This window comes from Pinus tabuliformis, chromosome X, assembly GCF_031772625.1.
Source record: "Pinus tabuliformis cultivar Carrire ecotype Pingquan chromosome X, CPIR1, whole genome shotgun sequence".
Taxonomy (NCBI): domain Eukaryota; kingdom Viridiplantae; phylum Streptophyta; class Pinopsida; order Pinales; family Pinaceae; genus Pinus; species Pinus tabuliformis.
In genome coordinates this window covers 1,444,238,816-1,444,254,387 of record NC_142308.1, presented here as the reverse complement: position 1 = coordinate 1,444,254,387, position 15,572 = coordinate 1,444,238,816, and positions in this window count along the sequence as shown.

The window sequence follows — 15,572 nt, the reverse complement described above, 5'->3', positions numbered from 1 at the left end:
CAGAGCAAGAAGCCCTCAAGCACTAAGGCTTCTTTCAAACAAATAAAGGCACAAAATGACTTGCTGAGAATTGAAGTGTACAAACAGTTTCTGAAAGCAACACCAGCCAAGCAAGAAAGGCTAATGTCTGTCTATGACATTCAAGAGGAGAAAATGATCCTCAGCCACTTCAAACCTAAGGTGTCGCAGCCCAAATCAGCTGCAGATTATGTAAGAACAAGGGTGGAGGTCATGGCAAAAGACATTCACCCCATGGACCAAATAGAACTCCACAAACAAACTGGAGAAATGGTCTATGCCACATTGGTGGACAGGGCAACAATGGCCCATGAATTAAAGGAATCATTAAAGAATACCAACATTCAGTTGGATTTTGAGAGAATGTCCTCCATGGCCAAAGATAACAGGATCAAATCATTAGAGGACATCATTATAGACCTGGGACATGATCCCAAGGACCCAAAGGGCGTGAGGGCCCTCATGAAGAAAAAGGAAGATGATCTTAATGCACTGAAGAAGAGGTTAAAGCTGTTGCCCACAGAGCACCCCCAAACAACAGAATTGCAGAAGGAAAAGGAGGCCGATGAGCAGCTTGAGTTAATAATGCAGCTTAACCAGAAGGTCCTTGATTTGGAAAAGGAGCTTGAAGGGGCACTACAAGATAAGCAGGGAGAATCTACATCCCAAGCTCCTCCAACTACTTCAACCACTGCAACAACTACAGAGGCAACAGTAGCCCCTTTAACAACTACAACAACAACAGAAGCAGCAGCAACAACAACAGCCCCAGAGTCCAGTTTAAACATGGAAGATTTGACTAAGGCTATCAAAGAAATGGAGCTCCAGGCTACTGAGATTAAGCAGGCCAAGGAAAAATTGGCAGAGCTAGAAGCCAAATATGACAAGTCAAAAATGACTGTGGCAGAGCAAGGTAGAGAAATAAAGGCCCTGAAAGAGAAAATAAACGCCTTGGAGAACGAGCTCAAGTTAGAAAGTGCTATGGCAGAAATAAAAAGAATTTTGTGGGCCCGAATTGACCAATCCATTACTAGACAATGGAAGTCAATCAAGATTGTGCATGAACAAATGGAGTTAATTGGCAAAGCACAGATTGAGATCCAGAAGGCCAGGACAGTATTAGGGAGCAGGCCTGAACAGGCCAATTGAATGATACACTTTTTGAACAGTCAGACCCAGGAGGAGCTAGCAGCCATCAACATTGTCAACAGAACAGAGGTTGTCCTTACAGCTAAAAAGGTGCTAACTCTCAGGAATTATGTACAGACTGTAGAGAGAAAGTGCCACGAAATACAGGCTGAGGTGGATGAATATAAGCTCAAAATGGGAGCACTACAAGGAAAGGGATTGCCCAGCCTACTAAGCAGCACAGGGAAACTGCTCCCCCGTGAGCAATATGCTGCTAGGATGGCAACTTTTATTGAAAATCATATTACTGCATCTGCCAGTACTTTTGAGGAAGCAGGGCCTCCAACAGGGCAGGGCCTTCTTGACAAACTTGAAAATCTGTTTTTTATTGAAAATGAAATCCACCACCTTTTTGAGGTTCCTCCTAATTTTTACAGGTATACAGAGGCAGATGAAACATTGGTGAAAATTCGAAGACACCAGCTGCCCAAAGAGGATTGGTGGCAGGCAATGCTACAAATTTTGCCACAGTAGTCTTAGTTGCTTGGTCCCAGTCAGCTACAACTTAGCAAAAGGCAAAAAGCATAATAAAGACAGCACTTTAGGCAGCCGAAAGGGTGACTCAGCAAAAGATAGCGGCAGCAAGCAAAAGATAAGAAATACGCAAGTTTTGGGCAGCGCATCTTCAGCCGACTCCAAAACTCACAAAGTCAACATTTTCTGACTATTTTGGACAGCTATTACAGCGAGAAGTTACTATAGCATTTACTTCCTCAGCTACAATGCTCCAGGAGTTGGCATGACATTAATGTAACATTTACTCATCAGCTACATATTTTATTATGTAAATTATGTATATATACCTCCCCTCGCCACGTATGAGGGGTTGGTTATTTTCATTCTGAGGCAAATGTATTGTATATTTTTAGATTATCTAATGCAAAAGGCTAGAAAAGCTCAGTGATTTCCTGAATGTTTGATGTCTTAGTGATGCTATGCGTGCTGTTGCAGAATTCCTGTGCTGTCTGATGGAACAATAAGTTTTTCTCAATCTATGTTTTGTCTTCTTATGTTTATTAAATCATACACATGTCTCACTAATCTAGCAGTAGAGAAAAGGAATAGTACAGGAAATGTTTGGTTACACCTTGTGCTCAATCTTTATTGCTGAAAATGTTTTCTTCAGAATTGATCATGAACATGAATTCTTAATTGCTCATGTTTTCATTAATTCTATAAATATGAATGTTATGTAGAAATTCTTCACTGCTTCTAGATAATATTCTCACTGTTTCCCCATACCAGTTTGTTGAAAGATTCTTAATTGCCTTTCATACCCTGGTTACATCACACTTAATCACAGATTCAAAGAATTGTTTCTCAGACACTTATCTGGCTCTGCAGCATCACTATTGTATCAACACAGACATATCAAACAAATTAAGCACCACTGACTCCATGCCCAATGGCCTAGAATACCCTGGTAAGCACATATATATCTTGACTGAAGTCATCATCCAGCAAATTCCAAAAAACAAAACCTTGAGCATCATAACTAGCCTAAGTATTATACAAACAAAGTTAAATCATAAAGAGAGAGCCCTCTCTGGTCATAGGTAGGCTAGAACCTGTGACCCAAAGATTGGTTAGTGGTTACCTCGACCGTATTCCCTTGGGAGTCAAAGGGAACAACCTGAGTGATAACATTATTGGCGACTCCACTGGGGATAGAGCGTATTTTTCAATTGCTCTCTGTTTTTAGACAGTGGTTCCAAAAGCTTGAGCAGTCCCTTAAAAATAGTTCTAAAAAATATCCACAAAAATACCAAAAACAAGTTCAGAAGTTGGCTCCTAAAAAGAGAACTAGGCACGCCAGGTCAAATGCTGACCCAAATTCCCCACCTGTTTTTGAGAATCCAAATTTGATCCATAAAACTCATAGGAACCAGAAGGAACCAGAACAATCTCCTGAAACTAGCCCTGAGGCAGTTCAGCAAAGTTTTATTCCAACCCCTTCTAAACCAACCGTTCACCTTCATACAACTCATTCTTCCCCCTCTTCATCATCCACTTCACAAAACATATTGTCTGCAACCAGCACACAAACTGTTGTTGTTGTCCCAGTTGTTCCCCTTCTACCAGTTGTCCCACTTATCCCACCAAATATGGCTAAACGTTATGCACCCCTTCAGTTGCCTGGCAATCCTGGGGCCATGCCTCAGGATTACCAAGGCAAAATTACTTATTTTGATGGAACCAGTATGTACACTGCCTTACAGCATACTAGGAAAATGCAAGACTGCTTTGAGAACTATGAGATAGATGATGATGATGTAAGGATGAAAATCTTTGTCCAAAGTCTGACAAGTGAAGTAAGAACCTGGTTCAGGGCACTGGCTGCACATTCTATAGCTGATTCAGGTGCCCTTTATCAGTCCTTCTTGAACAGATGGGAAAAGAAAAAGGACCCTTTGCACATTTTATTTGAATATGACACCATAAAAAGAGGCCCACAAGAAACTGTCTTGGACTATTGCACTAGATTCAACACTATTTATAATGCCATTCCTCAAAATCTTAGACCTCCACCTGATTTAGCGTTGATTAAATTCCCTGATGGATTTGACGCTGACATGGCATATCAACTAAGAGAAAGAGCCCCTGCAACTCTAGCAGACATGCAAAACATAGCTGTGAGTGTAGAGGCAAATCTAATTGCCAAAAGAAACCGGGCGAGAACTGAAAGGAGAACTACTTTCAAAGAAGAACCCTCATCATTTGAGCAAAAGCTAGATGCAATCATTAAAGGGATGGATAGACTTGGAGACAGGGTGGAAACCATAGAAAGAAAATCATCATGGGAAGGTCAAACAAGCAATATTAGAAACCCAAACTTCAGAAAGAATCAAAATCCTAATGTTGGAAGGACTGATCCTGACCAGCATGTCAGACCCCCTTTTCAAGAGAATTATGCTGAGGCTTCAACATCTAGTGAACCTAGTGAAGACCCTCACATCAATCTAATGGGTCTGGATGGTGAAAATCAAGTCTTTTTGACACAAGAAGACCAAGAGGTTTACAATGACAATCAATTCCACACTAAGTTAGGAGAATCATTTGATTTTAAAGAAGGTTATGATGCAGCTGTGTATGAGGTGCACAAACAGTACAAACTAAGGAGTAGAACAGTAGATGTACCTACACCCCTCAAACCAAAGGACAACAAACAACCAAAAAAGATCAATGAAAATACCTCCCTTCCCCAATCAGCTGGCAGCTCGAACCCACCTACAACAGAAGTGACTGTGGAAGACATTTCAGAACAACAGTCCTCTCAAAATCAGCCAGGGACACCCCATCCATTAAAGACAAAGGCAGATGCTCCCCTAGGAAACAAACATGGCACTAGTTTTACTCAAAATGGACCTAACTATGAGCAAAAGACACTTGATAACTCAGCTGAAAAGGAAAAATTTGTTGCATTGAATGCCAAAATTCAAATGGAAAAACCGTTCAATTTGGAAATAGAAATAAGCAAGCTAAAGATATCAGTTCCTCTTTCGGAATTAGCCAAACATGACATATACAGACAACAGATCAATAAATCACTCCAAGTATCAGATAATAAAGATGTTGTGAATGTCCTAGATGACCAACCAGAGTTGCTGTTTGGGCCTGAGGTTAATGGAAAAACAGAAAATGGAGGGGTACCACCCTTTTATGTCAGTCTAAACATTCATGACAAGGTCCTACATAATGCAATGTTCGATTCCGGGGCCTCACACAACTTAATGCCCAAATCTGTAATGGAAAAACTTGACTTAGATATCACAAGACCTTATAAAGATCTATTCTCATTTGATTCAAGCCAAGTCAGGTGTTTAGGCCTGATCAAAGATTTATGTGTCTCTCTGGTTCAATACCCAACCAAAACCATCTTGATGGATGTAGTGGTAGCTGACATACCCCCTAAGTATGGCATGCTCTTGTCCAGATCCTGGGGGCTAAACTTCAAGGATCTCTGCAATTAGATATGTCCTATGCAACTATCTCAGTCTTTGGGCAGCCAAAGAGGTTGTACCGGGAAACTTTGATGAAATATGTGGTAAGCAGTCAAGACAAGCCCCAAAACTTTCCAATCTATTCGATACACTCAGACATGGATTCATTTATTCTCTACAATGCTGATATCTGTCACAAAGCTTATTCTGAACTATTAATGACAGTAGAGACCGAGGAGTTAGATGACCAATGTGTTTACAAGGACCAAGGGACCATGGGAATGGCTGATAAGAAGACACAAAAAAATGATGTGCCAAGTAGCTTGCAAGAGACCAACCTACCCATCACCCAACTTTCTAGTGATCCCAATCCAAACCTTGATCATGAAACTTTATGGTATCTAGAATTTGATGGCTCTGTAAACAAGCTAGGAGCTGGGGCAGGAATATGGATCCACAATATGCACAACGACCAAGCTGAGGGCCATGCATGCAGACTAAACTTTCAATGCACAAACAACATGGTTGAATATGAAGCCCTCCTGCTAGGTCTGAAACTCATAAAAAATCTAGGTGCAACCAAAATCTCAATCTTGGGAGATTCAGATCTAGTCATTCAACAGATGAAGGGAAATTTCACCACAAATGATCTGAGGTTGAGAGCATACAAGGGGGCAGCTATTCGAATACTTGAGAGCTTCTCACAATCACAGTTGACTAAAATTTCCAGAGAACTCAATCTACATGCTCACAGCTTGGCAACTTTTGCCAGCACTTGTAAGTTGCCTTTCAAAACCAATCATACATTTATTGCTGAAATCAAACACAGACCTTCAGTTCCGGATAACATCAATAATTGGCAAGTCTTTAAGAGTAACAAACAGATAAAAAACTTTCTCACTTTGAAGGAAGAATTTTCTGGCATGAACATTGACACTAGCACTAGAGATGATCAACCACAGATCTACATAATTACACAGGAAATATCAGCTGAAACAACTGATCTAGTCTTACATCCTACCACCTTTGACAAGGAAACTATACGGGAATTGAAACAATCAGATGATGCAGAGGAAATGACTGAAGCAGAAGATGAGGTAATTGAGCTGAAAGATAATTTTCTGCCCATAGGACTAACCCCTTTGGAGGATCTGTTCGATTCAAATGACATCTCAAGAAAACCAAAAATGCAACCATTGAATGCTGAAATAGAAGATTGTAACATTGGGACCCATGAAAATCCCAAAATGGTCAAATTATCCAAAGCATTACCACCTGAGCAGAAACTGAAATACATTGAGTTATTTAAAGAGTTTCAAGATGTCTTTGCCTGGAGTTATGAGGACCTTAAATCCTACGATACATCAGTTATCCAACACACTATCCCTCTAAAAGAAAATCAAAAGCCTTTCAAACAGAAGCTCAGGAGAGTCAATCCAGTCCTACTCCCCCTTATTGAAAAATAGGTCAAACGTATGTATGAAGCTGGGATCATTGCCCCAATCAGATTCTCAGAGTGGATTTCAAACCTAGTGCCTACTAGGAAAAAGACAGGGGAAATCCAACTGTGTGTTAACCTTAGGAATCTGAACAAAGTATCTCTCAAAGACCATTATCCCTTACCCAAAATGGACCACATCTTGCAAAGGGTAGTGGGAGCGGCTAGGATCTCTTTACTAGATGGTTTCTCAGGATTCAATCAAATTCTAGTACACCCGGATGATCTAGACAAAACTGCCTTTACAACACCTTGGGGAACATTCAAATATGTCAAAATGCCATTTGGACTCAAAAATGCAGGGGCCACATTCCAAAGAGCAATGGATATTGCTTTTGCTAAGGAAATTCATGACTTCCTAGTAGTCTATCTTGATGATCTAACTGCCTTTTCAAAATCAGATCAAGAACACTTAAAACACTTGAGGCAGGTTTTCACAATTTGTAGAAAGTATGGCATATCATTGAACCCAAAAAAGTCACTATTTGGGCTGGAAGAAGGTAAACTCCTGGGGCATATAATCTCAAAAGACGGTATTAGGATTGACCCGGACAGAATTCAAGCTATCCTACAAGTACCTCATCCAAGAAACATCAAAGAACTACAAAGCTTTCTAGGAAAGATCAACTTCTTGAGGAGATTCATTCCCAATCTGGTTGAACTCATTAGACTGCTAAACAATATGCTGAAAAAGGATTCCAAGTTCAAATAGACTATGGAAGCTAAACAAGCCTTTGAGGATATCAAAAGAGCATTGACAAACACACCAGTCCTCACGAGCCCTAGATTTGATCAAGATTTACTTATTTTTTCTTTTGCTTCTGAGCATACTATTGTTGTTGTTCTGCTACAAAAAGATGACCAAGGCTGTGAAAAACCCATTGCATTTTTTAGTAGAGCCCTTAGGGATGCTCCTTTGAAATATCAGATCATGGAAAAACAAGCCTATGCCTTGGTAAAAGCCATCAAGGAATTCATAATCTATATTCTTTACTCTCATATAATTGCCTATGTTCCTAATGCAGTGGTCAAAGATATTTTGACCCAAGAAGGAATTGAGGGCAAGAGGGGCAAATGGATTGCCAATATCTTAGAATATGACATTGAGATTAAACCCACCAAACTGATAAAAGGACAAGGCCTAGCCAAACTAATGACTGAAACCAATTTTCAAGCCCTTGACATTAATGAACTGGACGACGAACAGGAGATGGCGACTCCACAGATCAACCAAGCCTTTATGCAATCTCCATGGTATGCTGATATATGTTTTGTATTATTAAACCTGCAAGCTCCTCCAGGGTTGTCCAGAACCAAGAAAAGATTCTTGAAAATGAAAGCATCAAAGTTTTGTATCATTGACAATGTTTTATTTTGGAGAAATCACGAAGGAATATTACTCAATTGCTTAACAATAGAAGAAACTGACAATGTCCTCAAAGAATTTCATGCAGGTGACTGCGGAGGACACTTATACTGGAAATCTACAGCAGATAAAATCCTAAGGGCTGGATTTTATTGGCCCTCCTTGTTTGCTGATGTAAAGAAATTTGTAATGTCTTGCCACAAATGCCAAATTTTTGAGGGCAAAAGGAAACTGCTACCTTTACCACTCAAACCAGTTTTAGCTGAGAGACCATTCCAGCAATGGGGTTTAGACTTCATTGGTGAAATTCACCCTTCATCCTCTGGCCAGCATAGGTGGATTCACACTGCCACAAATTATTTCACCAAATGGATAGAGGCCATCCCTTGCAGGCAGGCCAATGACTCCATTATTATACAATTCCTAGAAACCAACATCTTGTCCAGGTTTGGCTGTCCAGACAAAATCATTACAGACAATGTTGTAGCTTTCAAGTCCAAGAAAATGATCAATTTTTGTCACAAGTATCACATGACCCTAGGTCATTCCACTGCCTATTATCCTCAAGGTAATGGCCTAGCTGAATCTTCCAATAAAAGTCTCATCAACAACATTAAATTTTTTTTGGAAGAAAACAAAAAGAATTGGCATAAGAAGCTGGTAAATGCACTGTGGGCAGATAGACTGACCACCAAGAGATCAATTGGCATGAGTAAATATGAACTGGTTTATGGGCTAGAAGCAAAGTTTCCTAGATCTCTAGCAATTCCCGTGATCAAGTTGCTGCAAGAAATACAAGCTGAGCCAAATGACATTCAGAGAAGGATTAATCAAACAATTCATTTACAACAAACAAGAGAAGAAGTCTATCAAAGGACCCAAGTTCTACAAGAAAAGCTCAAAAGAATATTTGACAAAAGAACCAAAGTTGAAGATTTCTTTATAGGAAATAAAGTGTTAAGATGGGATTCTAGAAGGGAGGACAAAGGCAAACATGGTAAGTTTGATTTTTTATGGAAGGGGCCCTATGTCATTTATGCCATACAAGGAAACAATACCTATTTTCTAATAAGTTTGGATGGCTCAAACACTCAGGAAGGCCCAGTTAATGGGAGAATGCTTAAGCATTATTTTGACTCCCTTGATTAAACACTGAACAGGCATATATTGTACATAAATATTTGTATTTCAGTATTTTCAGTTACAGCAGATAAATAAAGCACCAAATACAGCATATTTTTGAGAAGACCAGGATGTTGCCTGCAACTATCTAGCATCCTAGCCAGTGGCCTCCAATAACAGAGAAATTCAGCCTGCAGCAAGAAAGCAGAAGTCAAGAAATCTGACCTGCTGTTCTTGGCTTTTCACCTGGAAAAGCGATCCCCGAGTGGAGCCACTGTTAGCCTCCTATACCAATAGGTTTTCATCTCTCATGATTAACAGTGGAAGTGCCAAAAATGTTCACCTTCCAGGCTGCTAAGGTTCCATTTTTGTGAAAGAAGCAGACAATTTAAAAAATGTAAAGAGGGTATGCCTTAAAAGAAAAATCAAAGGGCAAGAAAATGAATTGGTCAAAGGAAAAAATAAAATAAATGAACCCCAAACAAAGACCATGAAAGTGGCTAGTCCAAATTGCCACTACTATTTTGATGGGTGGTCCAACAGCTGAAGCTGGGCCTCACCATGTTTTGAATTGCATGTTGTAGACTAGAGAGGAAGTACCTGCTCAAATAGTTCAAGCTTGACAGATGACTAGGTGGATAGAGAAAGAAAGGAGCCCAACTGCTAAATCTGGGCCCTTGGAAGTCATAAGGGTAGACTTAGATAGGAGGGCAGCAAAAAGAAAAGAAAATTATCAGGGTTTGCAAGACTAAGTGCACCCATCTAAAGGAAGAAAAAATGTTAGGCATATTAGGCAGGGTAGGCAGTTGAAGGTTGCAGAAAGCATGATCTAAGCATATCAATTGGAAAAAATCACAATGATGTCACCAGCAGGAGAAAGGCAAGAGCAGTGGCCTATTTGGTAAACTACTAAACCATCACTAACTTCCCTCATCCCCTTCAAAAGTTTCTTACTAACCTCCCCATGAGCACTGCAGGATCTGCCTGATCAGTCCTCCTTAAACTCTTCATTTGTACAAATTTCATGTCAGAAGTGACTTCTCTCTTTGAAAAGGAGCCACATTTCTTGTGTAAAAAATCTTTTCATTTTGATCTACTCCCTAACTAAGTTTGTTTCCGAACAACTTGGTTTCTATCATTTTCCCATTCATATTCCCCTGCAATACTAACTGTTAACTCTATCTACACTAAATCCCCTATGTTCCCCTTTTCCCCTACTATTATAACACCATGGTGTATAAACCCCAAACAATGTATAAATATCCCCCCTTTTAGCATTATAGCTAAATAATACTTCTAAAGGGAGACTTTAGTCCACCAGGGACTGTAGTCAACCCTGTTTTGAGAATTACTCTAACCCCTGGTTAGACTAATAGCTCACCCTTAACCCTCATTTACCCATTGCCCTAAAAAAATTTCATGAGAAACCCCTTTCCCCCCACTCAAACCTAATACTCCTATGTTTTCCTAAACCCGACAAATTAACCCATACCCCAACAAACCCACAAAAACCCCTTAACCAAAGTCTAAAACCCCGAAATATTAAATTGAATATTTTAATTTGCCGGCGGGTCCCCCCCAACCTGCACGATGGGTCGGGACCCCCGCCAACCCTTGATCTCCCGCCGCCTTTGATCCAACGGTGGGCGGGCATTGTGGGATTTGAAGGCGCCGCCCTTTAACGTCCGGGGAGCGGGCGGTTTTCCCCCCCCCGTACACGGGACGCGTGGCAGCCAGTGGGGGTGTTCGGAGCCCCCCTCCCCGATACCGCCTTCTCCCAAAAGCGGTGCGGGGAGACTGCTTACCACTTTCCCCGATACCGCCCCTCTGATGGCGCGTAACCTCCACGTCATCGTGACGTCACGTCACCGACCCCCGCCCCCGCGCCTCGTGGCCCTCCACGTAACCTTGCCACCCCACACCGCCCGCCACCGTGTCCCACCACGCTGGCCTCCAGCTCAGCGCCCACGTCACCCTCCCTACCCCGGGCCCGCCATGACGTCATGCTGACGTCATCGGCGGAAAAGCGCCAATGACCCGTATTTTCCGAATTTTTCGTTAAAAACGCGTGTTTTGGCCATTTATATGTCATTTTCATTGGAACAAAGAAGAGCCGTTGTGAGCTGTTCAGTGCGAAATTCACCTCCAAGCCACCAAATTCAAAGCTGCAGATGCTACAACTCACCAATTTAGCTGCATTGTTCATTCACTATCAACCTGAAGGCTCTCGGCATCATTTATCTAGGTATTTGCCAGAATTCACCTGTTTCACCCATGTTTTAGCCATTTCTCTGCAAATCATCCATAAAACACCTGTTAAATCCCAAATTGAAGATTGTCTCCTAGTTAATTTTGAACTAAAGCAACCTACATTGCCCCCTGCTCTGAAAATTTGATATTAAAACAATAATTCACAGTCGTAATTTGCGAAGTCATCCTCAAGTTTCCCGTCATTGTTCCCTTTTGCCGAGTGCAGGCCCGAAAAAATTTATTTCACCAATTTAAATCCTGCCCACCCTCTGCATTTCATCTACAGTATTCACAATTCCTGTGAATTTACCAAAGCACAGCAGAGGCAAGCCTGCCTAGACTGCCTATGCCACTTTGAAGGAAATTTCTAGCATAATCTGCATTCATTCTGTCACTCGAGCTTTGAGGAACCTTGCAAACCATTGCACTTACCTTGTTCCATTCACAAACTACATAATGGATGCTCCTGCACCCACAGCTCTCAGTGTTGCCCCCATAAATCCACCAAATAAAGAGCTGGAGTCCCTGCCTTTTGCTGACAGGGATTACCTCATCCAAGACATTGTGGGTGATAGGGACCATTTTCAGACCTTCAGGGAATTGAGAGATGACTATTTGAATGGCAAGGATACATATGGGATATGGGAATCAAATCTGCCATATTACTTTCTCCCATCTGTTAACATTTTTCCAGAGATTATCCGCCTATGTGCTGAGAATTATGATGCAAATCACAGAGCTGTCAAGTCTCCATATGGGAGCATCCTCTTTCACATTAATGCTGAGTCCATCAACCAAATGCTCAACTTCAAACAAACTCAGCTGTTGTTTCCGTTCTCTATGAACTATCTGCTAGATACAGGTGCCAAGATGTCCACTGATGATAGGCAGAAGATCACCAAGACATTTATGAGGCCTGACCGCCAGCCCACAGGGCCACCTCCCTACTTATATGTCCACTTTACTGATATAGGCAAACTTCTGCTGGACATGATTTCATATGTGTTGGGCTATAAAACCAGTGAATTTGTTGATGAGACAGTGCTGGTATTACTAGCTGCTTATAGCCCAGGCCAACCTCCTGCCTACAAATATAATTTGGATAAGTTCATAGCCAACAAGATAAATGAGCAGCTTTTCAAACTGGACAGGGAGGGCATCTTCAAGAATTCATCTTATATCTACCACATGTTCATGTACTACCAGTCTGAGGCTTTTCCATGCTACATCAAAAAGCTGGATTCTAGAGGAGAAAGAAGATCTGTTATCTTCTGGACATCTGTCTTCCACCAAGTCCAAAATTCAACATATTCATATTGTGAATTCATTGATCAGTTTGTATACCCAGTCTCCTGCTTATTGATGAGGTCCCCTCCTCCCAGAGTGTCAGTTGAAATACAGAAAACCCTACAGCTCTCTAAAAACTATAAAATAGGTGATTGGTACCTATACCAGGATCATACAGTCATCAGAATCTATGGTTGTGAGCTCTGTCCATACAGGCTCCCAAAATACGTGCCCATGAGACTGTTTGCCTTGGAGTATTATAGGCATCTCATTCACTCTGACCTCACCCACTTCCACAGTGCCAAAAAGAAAGCCCACCTCAAGTTCAAGCACCACCTGGGCCCCTTCATCATGAACAAAAAAGAGGGATTGCAAGATGCTGAGCTAATCCTCAAAGACAAGTACATGCTCTCAAAAAGCTTCGGGTGGGTCCCTTATGACCCTGAAGGCTTCATCTGTGCCAGGAGGGTTAAGTACAGGCTGTTAGGCTATGAGCATTGCAAATATCCACATATTGAATAGTATGCCAATCAGCAAGAATGGCTGTAAGAAAATTTAATTGAAAAATTAATTGAAGAAGAGATAATGCAAAAGAATGTCAAGGATTTGGAAAAAACTCTTGACTTGGATTCTGTGCAGCAGGTGATCTTCAAGTAACCACATCCAGTGGGAGAAGGAACCTCAGCCACAAAAACTGCACCAGCCACCCAGGCACCTTCTACAGCAGCATTAGGTACAGATAAAGGTAAAGGGATAATGGGTGCTGAAGAGGAAACACTAAAAGAACAGCCTGCCTCCTCAATTGGGCAGCAACAAGAGCAGACCCCTCCACCACAAACAGAGCCACCAGCAGCACCAATTTTGCAGACTCCGGCACATGAGGAGAGGGGTAAGAAAATAGACAGAGAAGAGTCCACTCCTGCTAGTGGATCCTCCCAGCAACCTGAGCCCAAGAGACAAAAGGTTGACTCCCCGGTAATAGAAGAGATAAGTGAAGAAGTCCTGGACAGTCCAAGGAAAGATGGGGAAGGCAGCCAGCAAACAGGTACAAGCTCCTTTCAGCAGGAGCAGGGATTACAACTTGGCTTGGAGGTGTTCTCCTCCACTCAGCAGAGCAAGAAGCCCTCAAGCACTAAGGTTTCTTTCAAACAAATAAAGGCACAAAATGACTTGCTGAGAATTGAAGTGTACAAACAGTTTCTGAAAGCAACACCAGCCAAGCAAGAAAGGATAATGTCTGTCTATGACATTCAAGAGGAGAAAATGATCCTTAGACACTTCAAACCTAAGGTGCCGCAGCCCAAATCAGCTGCAGATTATGTAAGAACAAGGGTGGAGGTCATGGAAAAAGACATTCACCCCATGGACCAAATAGAACTCCACAAACAAACTGGAGAAATGGTCTATGCCACATTGGTGGACAGGGCAACAATGGTCCATGAATTAAAGGAATCATTAAAGAATACCAACATTCAGTTGGATTTTGAGAGAATGTCCTCCATGGCCAAAGATAACAGGATCAAATCATTAGAGGACATCATTATAGACCTGGGACATGATCCCAAGGACCCAAAGGGCGTGAGGGCCCTCATGAAGAAAAAGGAAGATGATCTTAATGCACTGAAGAAGAGGTTAAAGCTGCTGCCCACCGAGCACCCCCAAACAGCAGAATTGCAGAAGGAGAAGGAGGCCGATGAGCAGCTTGAGTTAATAATGCAGCTTAACCAGAAGGTCCTTGATTTGGAAAAGGAGCTTGAAGGGGCCCTACAAGATAAGCAGGGAGAATCTACATCCCAAGCTCCTCCAACTACTTCAAGCACTGCAACAACTACAGAGGCAGCAGTAGCCCCTGTAACAACTACAGCAACAACAGAAGCAGAAGCAACAACCACAGCCCCAGAGTCCAGTTTAAACATGGAAGATTTGACTAAGGCTATCAAAGAAATGGAGCTCCAGGCTACTGAGATTAAGCAGGCCAAGGAAAAATTGGCAGAGCTAGAAGCCAAATATGACAAGTCAAAAATGACTGTGGCAGAGCAAGGTAGAGAAATAAAGGCCCTGAAAGAGAAAATAAAGGCCTTGGAGAAAGAGCTCAATCTAGAAAGTGCTATGGCAGAAATAAAAAGAATTTTTTGGGCCCGAATTGACCAATCCATTACTAGACAATGGAAGTCAATCAAGATTGTGCATGAACAAATGGAGTTAATTGGCAAAGCACAGATTGAGATCTAGAAGGCCAGGACAGTATTAGGGAGCACGCCTGAACAGGCCAATAGAATGATACACTTTTTGAACAGTCAGACCTAGGAGGAGCTAGCAGCCATCAACATTGTCAACAGAACAGAGGTTGTCCTTACAACTAAAAAGGTGCTAACTCTCAGGAATTATGTACAGACTATAGAGAGAAAGTGCCACGAAATACAGGCTGAGGTGGATGAATATAAGCTCAAAATGGGAGCACTACAAGGAAAGGGATTGCCCAACCTACTAACCAGCACAAGGAAACTGCTCCCCCGTGAGCAATATGCTGCTAGGATGGCAACTTTTATTGAAAATCATATTACTGCATCTGCCAGTACTTCTGAGTAAGCAGGGCCTCCAACAGGGCAGGGCCTTCTTGACAAACTTGAAAATCTGTTTTTTATTGAAAATGAAATCCACCACCTTTTTGAGGTTCCTCCTAATTTTTACAGGTATACAGAGGCAAATGAAACATTGGTAAAAATTCGAAGACACCAGCTGCCCAAAGAGGATTGGTGGCAGGCAATGCTACAAATTTTACCACAATAGTCTCAGTTGCTCGATCCTAGTCAGCTACAACTCAGCAAAAGGAAAAAAGCATAATAAAGACAGCACTTTAGGCAGCCGAAAGGGTGACTCAACAAAAGACAGCGGCAGCAAG